Source organism: Schistocerca cancellata, chromosome 8 (assembly GCF_023864275.1).
Source record: "Schistocerca cancellata isolate TAMUIC-IGC-003103 chromosome 8, iqSchCanc2.1, whole genome shotgun sequence".
In the NCBI taxonomy this organism is placed as follows: Eukaryota; Metazoa; Arthropoda; class Insecta; order Orthoptera; family Acrididae; genus Schistocerca; species Schistocerca cancellata.
Window position 1 is genome coordinate 359183865 of NC_064633.1, and position 14081 is coordinate 359197945.

The 14081-nt window shown below is 40.0% G+C and overlaps 1 protein-coding gene across 1 annotated transcript in view; it reads left to right on the plus strand.

Moving 5' to 3' along the window:
• Positions 1 to 14081, plus strand: part of LOC126094845 (cytochrome P450 4C1-like) — a 143409-nt gene that overhangs the window by 83591 nt on the left and 45737 nt on the right. The gene's annotated exons all lie outside the window — the stretch shown is intronic.

A 14081-nucleotide genomic window follows, 5' to 3' on the forward strand; every position in this document is an offset into this window, starting at 1 on the left:
GAACAATTAGAACTAACACAGGATTGCGATGTCATTAAAGCTGATGTTAAAAAACTGAGCGAAACTACGCGTAAGTTGCAGAAACAGATTAATGCGTCCGATTCTAAAACCGATGATCAGGCAAAAATACTGACTGAAAAATATGATGAATTAGCCAGTCGTATTGATGCTATCGAAAGTGTTAATGACAATAAATCAGACGATACTTCACCGGTTTCATTTAATCAAACACCTGAATTTCAAAATTTACAGCAGACAATTAATGAGATCGATTCGTCTAATAACACGTTGCGTAGAAAATTGTCGAGTTTACAACAAGAAGTAACAGAGATTAAAAATATTTCAGTTAATAATAACGTACAACAGACGCCACTTTATGAACATTTGTCAGACTCGCGCAACGCGTGTAATTTGAGTAATCTACAGAGAGTACGGGACTTAGATTCCGAACAACCTCAGTTCAATAGATTCTCTTACGATCCTGAACATGTTCCATCACACAGAGATGATAATTTCGATTACAAACATTTTCTGTCAGTGAGAAAGTTTAAAGTTTTTAAAAACGATAGAACGCAGATTCACCCACTGGATTGGATTCAACAATTTAGCTTTGCTCTTCCACCGAGTTGGCCTGTTACGCATAAACTTGAATTTATTTGCAGCTTTTTGGAAGGCGAACCGGCAACTCGTATGAGACCGATCGCGAGACAGTGTTACTCGGTAGAGGAATTTCAGAATGCTTTTCTATCAGCGTACTGGTCGAAGACGACACAGCGCGGAATTAAAGATCAGTTAATTAGTTTGCCGAATTACGAGAACTCAAATTTTCCCAGTGTGACGCAATTTTTTGAGCACATGGTACAACAAAACCAATACCTGAGTGAACCGTACAGTGAATCTGCACTTATACAATTATGCATTTCCAAATTACCACGGTCATTACGAGTGTCACTTTTAACTGGTCAGCAAAAAGAAAACATTTCAGCATTCAGAGATCTTCTACAGCTTTTAGAAGTACAGCAATCTGATTATTCTTTTGTAAACAAAAACTTTTCGTATAATAGCCAAGGTCAACAAACTTACGGCAATTATGATCAGACACGTAATTTCAATAGAAAAGATAACAGACGCTTTAGAAACGACAACTACCAGAACTTTGGTAACAGCCAAAATTCTAATTATCGATATCGTCAAAATTTTCAGCAACAGGAAGCACATTTTTGTAACAATAGAAGTTTTCCACCGCAACAACATCAAAACCAACCGGTTAGTATACGTAACCAACAATGTAATGCACAAGGTCAACCAGGCTTTAATGTTCCGCCGCGTGCACATATAGTCCCTGATACAACAAATAGTAACGCACGACAGCAAGGAAACAACTACGTACAAAGAAGACAATATTTCAATTCCTACCGCAATGCACCGTATAGGAATGACTATCACGACAGACGTAAAAACGATGAGCACAATTATCAGCGTACATATAATAACAGTCGGTCTTACCAGCAACAAAGTAATCAACAAGAACATATTCTCATGAATGAGCCCGACAGTAGGTACCATCCAGAGCGTAATACGTCTGGAAGAAGTAATAGGACAGTTCAAATCGTAGAAATGCCACAGAATCCTCCTAATAATAATAACACGTCAGACAGAATCTGACTAGATAATGTACAGATCGCATCTTCCAATAACACAAGCACTACGTTTGACACGCAAAATGTTGTTCACGAGAATGTAATTACTTTTGACGATATCAGAGACACTCTCTTGCAGGAAAGACCATTTGTTCAGAAAACTATTTCACATCCTGTCATCGAAATTAAAATTGGTTCATCAAAATTCTCAGCAGTAATCGATTCCGGATCACCTATATCAGTAATAAATGAGGAGACTTTTAACGTGTGCAACAAAGAGAATACTTATCCGACATTACCTTTAGGCAAAACAAAAGTGAAAGGAGCAGTATCAAGTAAAGGAGTAGACGTTAAATTGCAGACACATTTATCATTTTGTATTGGAGGTCATACTTTCCACTCTAATTTTTGGATTGTTCCTTTGTTGACAACAGACGTAATTTTAGGTACGAATTTTCTGGTACAACACGACGCAGTTATCGATTTTCAAAATTCTTATTTAATGCTAAAGGATGAAGATGTACAATTGGCTTTAGAATTTCAGCACTCATTATCTGCGGAAGAACAAACAATTAACCGCACAGAGGTCATTTCCGCAACACGTAACATAGACTGTAATCCCACATTGTTCACGGATACGTACGTACACAACGATAATACTCCAGACGAAGCTGACTACGACGTGATGCAAATGATTTGCGATAAAGTTAGACAAAGCAGTGCAACTACAGACGACGAACGTACGCAATTACACAAAATTCTTTTACAACAAGCTCCAGTTTTTGACAACATTCCTGGTACTATGTCCGGTTTTATGTATGAATTTCAAGTGAAACAGCACGACACATTTAAAGCAAAGCATTATCCCATTCCATATATTCACAGAGAACAAGTTAAAAAAGAATTGCAGGATATGCTTGATCAAGGAATTATAGAACCAGCAGTTAGTCCGTACATAAACCCGCTACATATTGTTAAGAAAAAAGATGGCTCACTTCGCCTTGTACTTGATTCACGTCACATTAATGACATTATTATTAATGAAACAGATCGACCACAGACACTAGAGGAACTTTTACAGAAATTTCACGGTACTGCTATTTATTCTACATTAGATTTGAAATCGGGATTTTGGCAAATTCAACTTCATCCAAATTGCAGAAAATATACAGCTTTTCTCTGTTTCGGCGACTGTTATCAATTTTGTAAATTACCATTCGGCTTAACTATTTCTTCTGCAGGTTTTATTCGCGGTTTGAACACAATACTTCCGACAGAACTTAAGGACAGAATTACGACATACGTAGACGATATTCTTATCGCAGAAGCTAACTGGTCCGAACACAATCTGATTCTTGAACAACTGTTACAAACTTTTCATGCACAAGGACTTACGGTTAATCTTAGTAAATCGCACTTTGGCAAAACTTCTATAAAATTTCTTGGACACGTAATTTCAGCAGAGGGCATTGCACCTGATCCAGAAAAACTTCAAGCTCTACGTGACATTACTGTTCCTACGACAAAAAAGCAACTACGCAGTTTTTTGGGCTTAATTAACTTTTTTCGTAAATTTATTCATCACTCTGCTTTAGACACACCTAGATTATGTCAACTGACAGGTAAAAACAGTATTTGGTCTTGGGATAAGCAAGCACATTCTGAATTTGTGAACCTGAAACATGCTTTGTTGAATGCTCCACTTTTATCGCACCCAGATCTTACCAGAAATTTTTCCATTGCCACCGACAGTTCTAACACCGCTTTAGGCGTACACATTTTCCAGGAAATTGAAGAAGATGGTTCGATAGTAATTAAAAACATCGCATTTGCAAGCCGCATTTTGTCACCTGCTGAACGAAATTATTCCGTTACAGAATTGGAAACATTATGTGTTGTATGGGCTTTCACGAGATTTAGGCACTTTCTTTATGGCAGACATACAACCGTGTACACAGACCACAGAGCGATACAATTTTTACTTTCGGCTAAATTCACTCACGACAGATTAAGCAGATGGAAACTTTATTTACAGGAATTTAATTTTACAACAGTTCACATTCCCGGTACGCAAAATGTTATAGCAGACGCACTATCGCGTTCTCTCGGCAACAATCAGCAAGACGTAGCAACCAACTTCTGCAAAACAAATTTCAGTGTCATGTACATTCAGCAAGTAGCATTTGAAAATTTTATTTCATCGTCATTACAGGACATAGCACAAGAACAAAATAAAGACAATGTGTGGAAAGAAATTAAACACCTTTGGCAAGATAGGAAAAATGTTACGATTAGGAACCACTACACTGTACGCAATGACATTCTGTTTCGCCGCTCTCATCCTGACAACAACAATTGGTTATTATGCATTCCTGACGAACTTGTTAACAAATTAATCTGGTACACTCATTTAAGCTACGCACATTACGGAGCACGAAAATGTTTTCTTATACTGAGACAGAACTGTTATTTTAACAACATGGAGAAACGTATTCGACGAGTTTTAGCGTCTTGTAAAATTTGCCAGAAAGCTAAATCAGACACCACTTCACATATTCCTCCTTTATATCCCATTGTACCTGTTAAATTAAGACACATGGCCGCAGTAGATATTTTTGGTCCGATTCCGAGAACTAACAGAGGTTTTTGCTACATCTTTGTCGCTGTTGAGCTCACTTCAAAATTTGTTACTTTCACTCCGTTACGCAAAGCTACTGCTAAAACTGTTTCGAAAGCATTTGTAAAACATTTTCTATTTCATGTAGGGCATGTGATGAGAGTAATTTCCGACAGTGGATCACAATTTCGTAGTAGTATATGGACACGCATGTTACGAGCCAGAAACATTTCTCCGATCTATATATCCAAGTACCACGCTTCTTCGAACCCCTGTGAAAGATTAATGAAAGAAATTGGTAAGCTGTGCCGAATATACTGCCACAAAAGACATATTGATTGGGATACACACATTCTCTCATTCCAAGATGTAATTAATTCCATTCCAAATGAATCCACTATGCTATCTCCGTCTGTTATACTGAAAAACGTTGAACCACCAAACAAAATTAAAGAATTTGTAAATTTTCCTACATCTCGTCGCTTACGACACCACGAAATAATTGACATTGCGCTGAACAACATCAAACGTGCCGCAGAGCGCCGGAGAAGACAGCAAAAACAGGTTTGTACACACCGCGACTTTCACATTGGACAGAAAATATTAGTACGTACACACTATTTATCCAGCAAATTAAAAGGTAAGTGCAGTAAATTTGAACTTCTATACGCAGGTCCATATCGGATTCGCAGCATCCCTCACCCCAATGTTGTACACGTCGAAACTTTGAGAACCAGAAAATCGAAAGGCAATCACCATATCTCAAACATTAAACCGTTTATTGAATGAAATCACTTTATGATGTAACATGCTATGATGCCATTTACTAATGCAATTATTTCACCTGACTAATTACTGATGATTATCGTATTTTTTCTTGGCAAGTGCCCGGCAACGTGAGGTTAGCAGGTCGCTTTTCTTGTCGTTACACATCAGACCATGCACATTTTTCATTTTTTTTTATGTACGATTGTATTCCAGTTTTGTCTATATGCACTGTGAAATAGTTAAGATATAACACACACCAGTCGACTTTGACATTTTTTTTTTTTTTGGCCTTATGACATCTCAACATCGTGACTTTTACATTTTCTTTTGCTGCTGCATTGTGATATTCTCTGTACATTTTGGCTTTGAACACTGTCAATGTCTTTGACATATTACGTTGTCTGTAATGTTATGCTGTATGGTTAATTGTGTCACCATAAACCAGTCATTATTTAGTGGGTATATGATTTAAATGCAAGACGTTAATCTCTGTTCATCAATTTCAGAAAGAAATGATGCGTGTAAGAAATAAATTCAACAGAAATGGGAATTTCATCTACGGAATAAACGATAGAAGATGCAATAACTTTATGAGGAAGAGTAAATGGATCAGGATTAACAAGCATTAACAAGAATATACTATACTCATCGTAGAATAGCAGTCTTAACTAATTTTTTCTTTCAGAATACAAGGTGATTGATGCAGGCTGTCGGACAGAACTACACATCTTAGTTTTAGTGATGAAATATGCTAGAGATAAGGAATAGTTGTGTAGTGAGTAATGAAGTGATATTTTTGCAGATGATAATGAATACTGATGAATAATGATGAAGAATATGCTATTATGAATAATGAAGTTTTTCTTTACAGGTGATGATAATAATGAAGTTGTGATAATATGGATAATGAAGTGATTGATAATGAAGTTTTTTCTTTGCAGATGAGGATAATGTTGAAGTTATGTGTTTATGCTATGTAGTTATTTAAGTATTTGTTGCAGTTTGTTTTGACAGCAGGGGTTATATTGCATAGTAGGATGACGGAAAGTTTTGGAAAGGACAGCTATGGAACACATGTTTATACACATTTCACTACTTGTTAATTCGAAGTTCACTACTTTTCAGCATAGTGTGCGTTTCTTCTTTCAGGTCAATAATCCATTTTGTATTTTTTTCCAGGAGAAGTTTTTTCATGATACATACTAAACCTGTTACTTATTATACCTGTTCTAGTACTTGCATTTTTTTTAACCCATTTGTGTTTATCATTTATAAATGTGATCACATATACTGCCTTGTTACATAACCTTGCTACAGCTGACTCATGACGAATGACGTTACCTATCCCCATTTGCAGCAATAGGTCAAAAGCAAATAGTGTTATGCCTCAGCAATTAATTATCGATCCCAAATGTATTACCTGTCCCAAATAGTGATACCAGTTTGAGAAAGTTCTGAATAATACTGATCAACTCTGAATAGTATGTCACTTCAGTAATGACTTCGTAATGATACAAAAAAATATATGTATACAATAATGCTTTGTAACTGGCTAATAACTGCCATGGTTTATTGTAATGAAACTACTTATAATGCCCATGATTATTAATGCTATGACTGTAATTAGCTGATTTTTAATAATGACTTCGTAATGATCTGAATGTCACTCAATGAATTGTTATTACTTCTTAATGATCTGAATAATACTGAATGAGGAACAATGTTTTATACTATTCGATACTTGATGGCCACTGAGTGCCAATAATTAATGTCACTCAATGAATTATGTTATTAATTATGCCATTAATTAGCTCTTGTTTTCAATGTTGATACTTTGTAACTGGAAAAGAATATGATTCTTACTATATTGAAATGACAAATGATTAACTATGCTTTATAATTGGGAAAGAATGTGATTGTAATTAGGAAAAGGCTAATGATTATTACTATTGAAATGACAAATAATTAATTAACGATGCTATACTTTGTAACTGGAAAAGAATTCGATTGCTTCATAATGCTTTGTAATTAGGAGAAGGCTAATGATTATTACTATTGAAATGACAAATAAATAATTAACTATGCCATACTTTGAAACTGAAAAGGAATGCGATTATTTAATAATGCTTTGTAACTAGGAAAAGAAGGTTACTGCAAGTGGTGTTGATTTGCTTATCTTCAACTTTATTTTTAAAAACCTGTCTGAATTGTGTGGTTATAACTGAAATACCTCATAATCAAATTGGGCAACCATGTTTCATTACCCAAAGTAGAGTTTTAAAGTATACTTTAATCTTACTTGTGTTTCGGCTAACTTAGAATGTAGGGTTGTGGTTTCTGTATTTTTGGGGTGAATAGACACAATCATAGTCAGTGTTTCTTCTGAAGAAGATCAAGAACTGGACGGAAAGGAATAACCATCCGCCGCTTTCCCCAAACTAGGAGATTATGCTGTGATTAAATCACATGGAAAAAGTAAACATGCATTTACATCGTATACATGTAAAATTTGTTACTTAGAAGGCAAAGGTCATGTTGAGGTTTTGTTTTTGAAATACCAGGGCGTTTATTTTACCAGATGAGGGGTCATTTTTAAGTCAATTGACGCTAAGCCACAAAGTTACACACATTACAAATTACCAAGAATAAATAAACTTATTCTTTTTCACAAATCCGAACCACAACACTGATCAAACCAGATTCGATGGCCTTCTATTGCACTCTGTTTTACAGGCTGCACGTGAAAATACTCCCGAAGGTCTCTCAACTGCCAAACAATAAAATTTCATAGAGTTCGCGGGAAGTTGCGAAATCGAAAGACGATTTGGTAATACAATCCTGGAAATTGAAATAAGAACACCGTGAATTCATTGTCCCAGGAAGGGGAAACTTTATTGACACATTCCTGGGGTCAGATACATCACATGATCACACTGACAGAACCACAGGCACATAGACACAGGCAACAGAGCATGCACAATGTCGGCACTAGTACAGTGTATATCCACCTTTCGCAGCAAAGCAGGCTGCTATTATCCCATGGAGACGATCGTAGAGATGCTGGATGTAGTCCTGTGGAACGGCTTGCCATGCCATTTCCACCTGGCGCCTCAGTTGGACCAGCGTTCGTGCTGGACGTGCAGACCGCGTGAGACGACGCTTCATCCAGTCCCAAACATGCTCAATGGGGGACAGATCCGGAGATCTTGCTGGCCAGGGTAGTTGACTTACACCTTCTAGAGCACGTTGGATGGCACGGGATACATGCGGACGTGCATTGTCCTGTTGGAACAGCAAGTTCCCTTGCCGGTCTAGGAATGGTAGAACGATGGGTTCGATGACGGTTTGGATGTATCGTGCACTATTCAGTGTCCCCTCGACGATCACCAGTGGTGTACGGCCAGTGTAGGAGATCGCTCCCCACACCATGATGCCGGGTGTTGGCCCTGTGTGCCTCGGTCGTATGCAGTCCTGATTGTGGCGCTCACCTGCACGGCGCCAAACACGCATACGACCATCATTGGCACCAAGGCAGAAGCGACTCTCATCGCTGAAGACGACACGTCTCCATTCGTCCCTCCATTCACGCCTGTCGCGACACCACTGGAGGCGGGCTGCACGATGTTGGGGCGTGAGCGGAAGACGGCCTAACGGTGTGCGGGACCGTAGTCCAGCTTCATGGAGACGGTTGCGAATGGTCCTCGCCGATACCCCAGGAGCAACAGTGTCCCTAATTTGCTGGGAAGTGGCGGTGCGGTCCCCTACGGCACTGCGTAGGATCCTACGGTCTTGGCGTGCATCCGTGCGTCGCTGCGGTCCGGTCCCAGGTCGACGGGCACGTGCACCTTCCGCCGACCACTGGCGACAACATCGATGTACTGTGGAGACCTCACGCCCCACGTGTTGAGCAATTCGGCGGTACATCCACCCGGCCTCCCGCATGCCCACTATACGCCCTCGCTCAAAGTCCGTCAACTGCACATACGGTTCACGTCCACGCTGTCGCGGCATGCTACCAGTGTTAAAGACTGCGATGGAGCTCCGTATGCCTCGGCAAACTGGCTGACACTGACGGCGGCTTTGCACAAATTCTGCGCAGCTAGCGCCATTCGACGGCCAACACCGCGGTTCCTGGTGTGTCCGCTGTGCCGTGCGTGTGATCATTGCTTGTACAGCCCTCTCGCAGTGTCCGGAGCAAGTATGGTGGGTCTGACACATCGGTGTCAATGTGTTCTTTTTTCCATTTCCAGGAGTGTAAATCGCTTTTTGAATTTTGAACAGGCTGGACTGATGAGTTTTCTCTACTGAAAACAAAAATAGTTCCTATATTATTACCATCTTCAACATCCTGCCTTTGCGAAACAGCGTTTTCTGCGTTGGCTGCCTTAAAAACAAAATATAAATCTCCGCTAAACATAGAAGAAGAATTCAGACTGTCTATTTCTAATAGCAAATCCTTCGAAAATCTTTGCTCTGCAAGCCATGGCCAAGAGAGTCACTAATAACTACAGAACTAGTTTTTAATTTAGTACTCAAAGTTAATTATGAAATGCATTGCGCAGTACTGATACAAACTTGTTTATAAGTTTATTGCATCAGTGTAAATGTGAATTTTAATCTATGTAAGAACGTATTTTGCTTTGTTGTTCTGTCAACAAATTGATCAGTTTTTGATTTGACATTTTTTTCCGAGGAGCTCGAGTTCCTCATTTAGTATTATGGCGCTCTCCTAGAGGGGCACGTCCCACAGGTTGAGAATCGTTGCGTTAAGCGACTACACGAGTTTGTTATACACTGTTACGCGAGACGTTGCGATGTGAACCATTTGATACTGTTGCGCGTTTACTCTTACAGTGCTTTATATAGTTCTAATACTAAAGGTAAGATAGAAAACACTAATAGTAGCGTTGCCTTTGTCCCAATAAACTTATGTAGGTACCAGAGTAAGTGACGAGTAGGTCTAGGTATTGTCACTAGCAGATATTTGATGGTTCTGACAAACAGATTTCCCTCAAATTTCGCTTGTAGAAGTGACATGTACTACCAGACTTTTGTTGTTAGTAGTGTTAGTATCATGACTCCTTGTTAGGCGCCGGTACCGGTATAGTTGAAACACAAGCATCGGTGGGCATTGTAGCTGCAGACAGTCAACACAGATCTACATTAGGTGAGCGGGGCTCTGTTCTTAAAGCTGTTTTGCCAGAACAACAGTAGCATTGCTGCCGCTCTTCGCGGGTATCGACGTACTAAAGGAATACGAAGAGATTCTCTTTCCACACCTGGGTAGAATGCCATGATTAGGAAGTTCGACTTAACTATCGATTGGGGAATTGCGCCTGTGAAAGGCCGATGTCTATTTGCGCCGCAAATAGCTGAAAAAGTGACTGTTGCCGTGACAGAGAGTGATGGATGCAATGCGCGATCTTCGACCTGCACACGAGGTGCGTCACCGCAGCTAAACACACCGTGGACCAACGTTGAATCGGGCAGCAGTAGGGCTGTCTCTCGTCCGTTTCCAAGTTGCCGTCGACGCAGACGGTCGTCACGTTGAGCAACGTTTGTAACCTGGAACTTAAACATGCAACGCAGTTAACAAATATTATCCTCTCATGCAGAAATTAAAATGTGTTTCCTTCACTGGGTCATTCATTGTTTTCTCCGCATGTCCTTAATAATGTATCCACACAGTTTCATTGTGCTACAATTCTCTCAGATAGTGAAAGTTTAATTATAATCACTCTTTATTCCCGTTACATAGAAAACCCTTTTCGTGGCTGATGGGATACATTCGTCCTACTAAAGTAATACGCAGTTTTGAAGGTTGGGACGTCTGTATCTCTTAAGGACGCCTATATCTCATATTTGTCTAATGATAGCACGCAGTGATGTGCTTTCTAAAGTTGGAGAAACATACTAGGAACCATTGGATGGATATATGGAAGGCTGTGAGCGATGAAATGAGGCGGCGTGTGTTTATAGGTGGCACAGTGTGGCTGTTTAACAAAAATCAGATAAGCTCCTTTCTTCTCCATTCCAAAAATATATGAAACAACTAACTGCCCTTTCTTGTAGATCATAGACACTGCTTTCAATCATTACTACACATCTTAGTAATTCTGTTGGTTCGTACATAAATTGAATGTAATGGGACATATATGGCCTAGAAAACTTCATAGAAAATAGAAAACATTGGTCATTGCTATGTCAAAGCCATCTTAAAATGTTACGTTGAAGACTTGAGCTCAATATTTCATGTTTTTCACTGTCAGGAGAGTAAATGGGTTTTGGTACTGATTTGTCATACTTTTTTCGATAGCTGTCATCCTGATGAAATCGTTATAAAACTAAAATTTTAACTCAGAAAATCCTAGGTTCACACGAAAACATCGATTTAGTTAGGTTAGTGGGACACCTGTGTCCCACTTCACCGGTTTTCAGAATCGGCCAGCTTAATACTTTTTTTCGAAGTGAAAGTGTATTATCTGTTACAAAGTAAGACAGTTTTTGACCTTTTATATTGTAATTTTTAAACATGAAAGGTTAACATACTCTACATCACTTGAAGATTTCAAGATCTAAATGCACAGATGGCGAAAGAAGATAAACGGTCTGCTCTAGTTTTAGACGTTTCTGGGGCTTATGATCCACACAATTTTTAATCTTAAGAAAAATCTTACATAATTGCACTTGATCGTTTATTAAGTTTTTGGTCCACTTGAATATTACCTTAAGACTGATAGAGCTTGATCTTTAAACCTTTGTCTGATCACGAAGCAGTCTGGTGGACGATTTCGTATCTATCGCTCTTTTTCCAGTGTATCTACTTGTCTCTTTGGTTTGGAAGCTAGTGATTGCCGAGACCTATATGGAACCTGTTGCCCAATTATGGAAGTATATTTATTCTCTAGTAACTCAGTCGTTGTTTCTTTTCAGTAGCCTAGTTTCGCAGTTAGGTAACGCTAACAAATTTTCATCCCACTTCTAATATGTCGTTAGTTCCCGCCTTTCTTCATATACTGTCTCTATTTCCACATCATCAACTTCTAACATTGTACATTTGCAGACTACTGATTGGTTTTGGCTTAGAGTCACGTCTCATAAGAATAATTCTGTCCCTGTGTTGCTTATACTAACTAATCCTGCTATATATTTTCCTTTTGTGAAGTTTCCATCAACTGTCACAGCAATCAAACCTGCTACTAGTGTTGCATTTGAATCATCTATCTTCTTTCTATTTTATTTCGCCCATTTCAGCTAACTTTACCTCTAAGCTCAAAGAATGACTCAGTTTTAAGGTTCTCCAATAGCCTTGGCAAAAAAAGTTTTTACGATTGCGCTCTCTGTATCGTAAAATGTTTGTCTCATCCGTCCTCCTCCTGATAACCTGGATGACGTAACATAAAGGCGAACACACTGGTCTTGAATTAGTGAGGGGTTTTAAATCCTATTACTGCCATCTATGAAATACTTTCAATGTAATGATGCCTACTGGCTGTAAAATACTTTTTTCAAAGTCACTACCGCGGTGGTCGAGCGGTTCTAGGCGCTTCAGTCTTGAACCACGCGACTGCTACGGTCGCAGGTTCGAATCCTGCCTCGGGCATGGATGTGTGTGATATACTTAGGTTAGTTAGGTTTACGTAATTCTAAGTTCTAGGGGACTCATGACCTCAGATGTTAAGTCCCATAGTGCTCAGAGCCATTTGAACCATATTTTTGAAAGATGCATCCTCAGGTAATATGTACAAAAATCAACAGAGAACTTTTTTACAAATAATTTTTAACACTGGATACTGAAAAATACTCTCATATAGCAATACATAAAATGTACTCACAGAGGTTCTATGTAAGTACTTTTCAAGTACTGCTGTATGACACTATTGTTCAGTATCCCTTTATTCTCCAGATCACTGTTGAGCATCCTTTGATTTTTTTTCTGTATTAATTTTTGTGCAGATCGCCTGAGGATGCTTCTGCAGCTGACGCGAAACCGGTCGTGACTTTGAATAAGAGTATTATACTGCCAGTGTGGCTCATTTCATTCATTGTGGAAATTAGGCTGCGTTTGCCCGCAATTTAAAATAATTTACGTAATGGTTTCCCGTGATTTCCCCTTTTGCAGTGGTTTCCATAGCTTGAGCACCCTAATGCCGTTGATCGTTGGTATTTATACGGTCTAAGCATCCTCCCAGTTCCCCAAATATAAGTAGGTACGCAAAACGTGCGTACAACATCTCCTCCTTTTGACAAGTCCGTTTGTAGAATGAGTTAGACTAAAAATACATGGCCGCCATATGCCTACATCATATTTAAGTTATAAAGTAGGCTATAACACAAGCTTACGCAGCTCATGAGGTTTTTCTTCCCTTTTTTCTGTGAAAAAGTAAAATTACACTCCTGGAAATGGAAAAAAGAACACATTGACACCGGTGTGTCAGACCCACCATACTTGCTCCGGACACTGCGAGAGGGCTGTACAAGCAATGATCACACGCACGGCACAGCGGACACACCAGGAACCGCAGTGTTGCCCGTCGAATGGCGCTAGCTGCGCAGCATTTGTGCACCGCCGCCGTCAGTGTCAGCCAGTTTGCCGTGGCATACGGAGCTCCATCGCAGTCTTTAACACTGGTAGCATGCCGCGACAGCGTGGACGTGAACCGTATGTGCAGTTGACGGACTTTGAGCGAGAGCGTATAGTGGGCATGCGGGAGGCCGGGTGGACGTACCGCCGAATTGCTCAACACGTGGGGCGTGAGGTCTCCACAGTACATCGATGTTGTCGCCAGTGGTCGGCGGAAGGTGCACGTGCCCGTCGACCTGCGACCGGACCGCAGCGACGCACGGATGCACGCCAAGACCGTAGGATCCTACGCAGTGCCGTAGGGGACCGCACCGCCACTTCCCAGCAAATTAGGGACACTGTTGCTCCTGGGGTATCGGCGAGGACCATTCGCAACCGTCTCCATGAAGCTGGGCTACGGTCCCGCACACCGTTAGGCCGTCTTCCGCTCACGCCCCAACATCGTGCAGCCCGCCTCCAGTGGTCTCGCGAT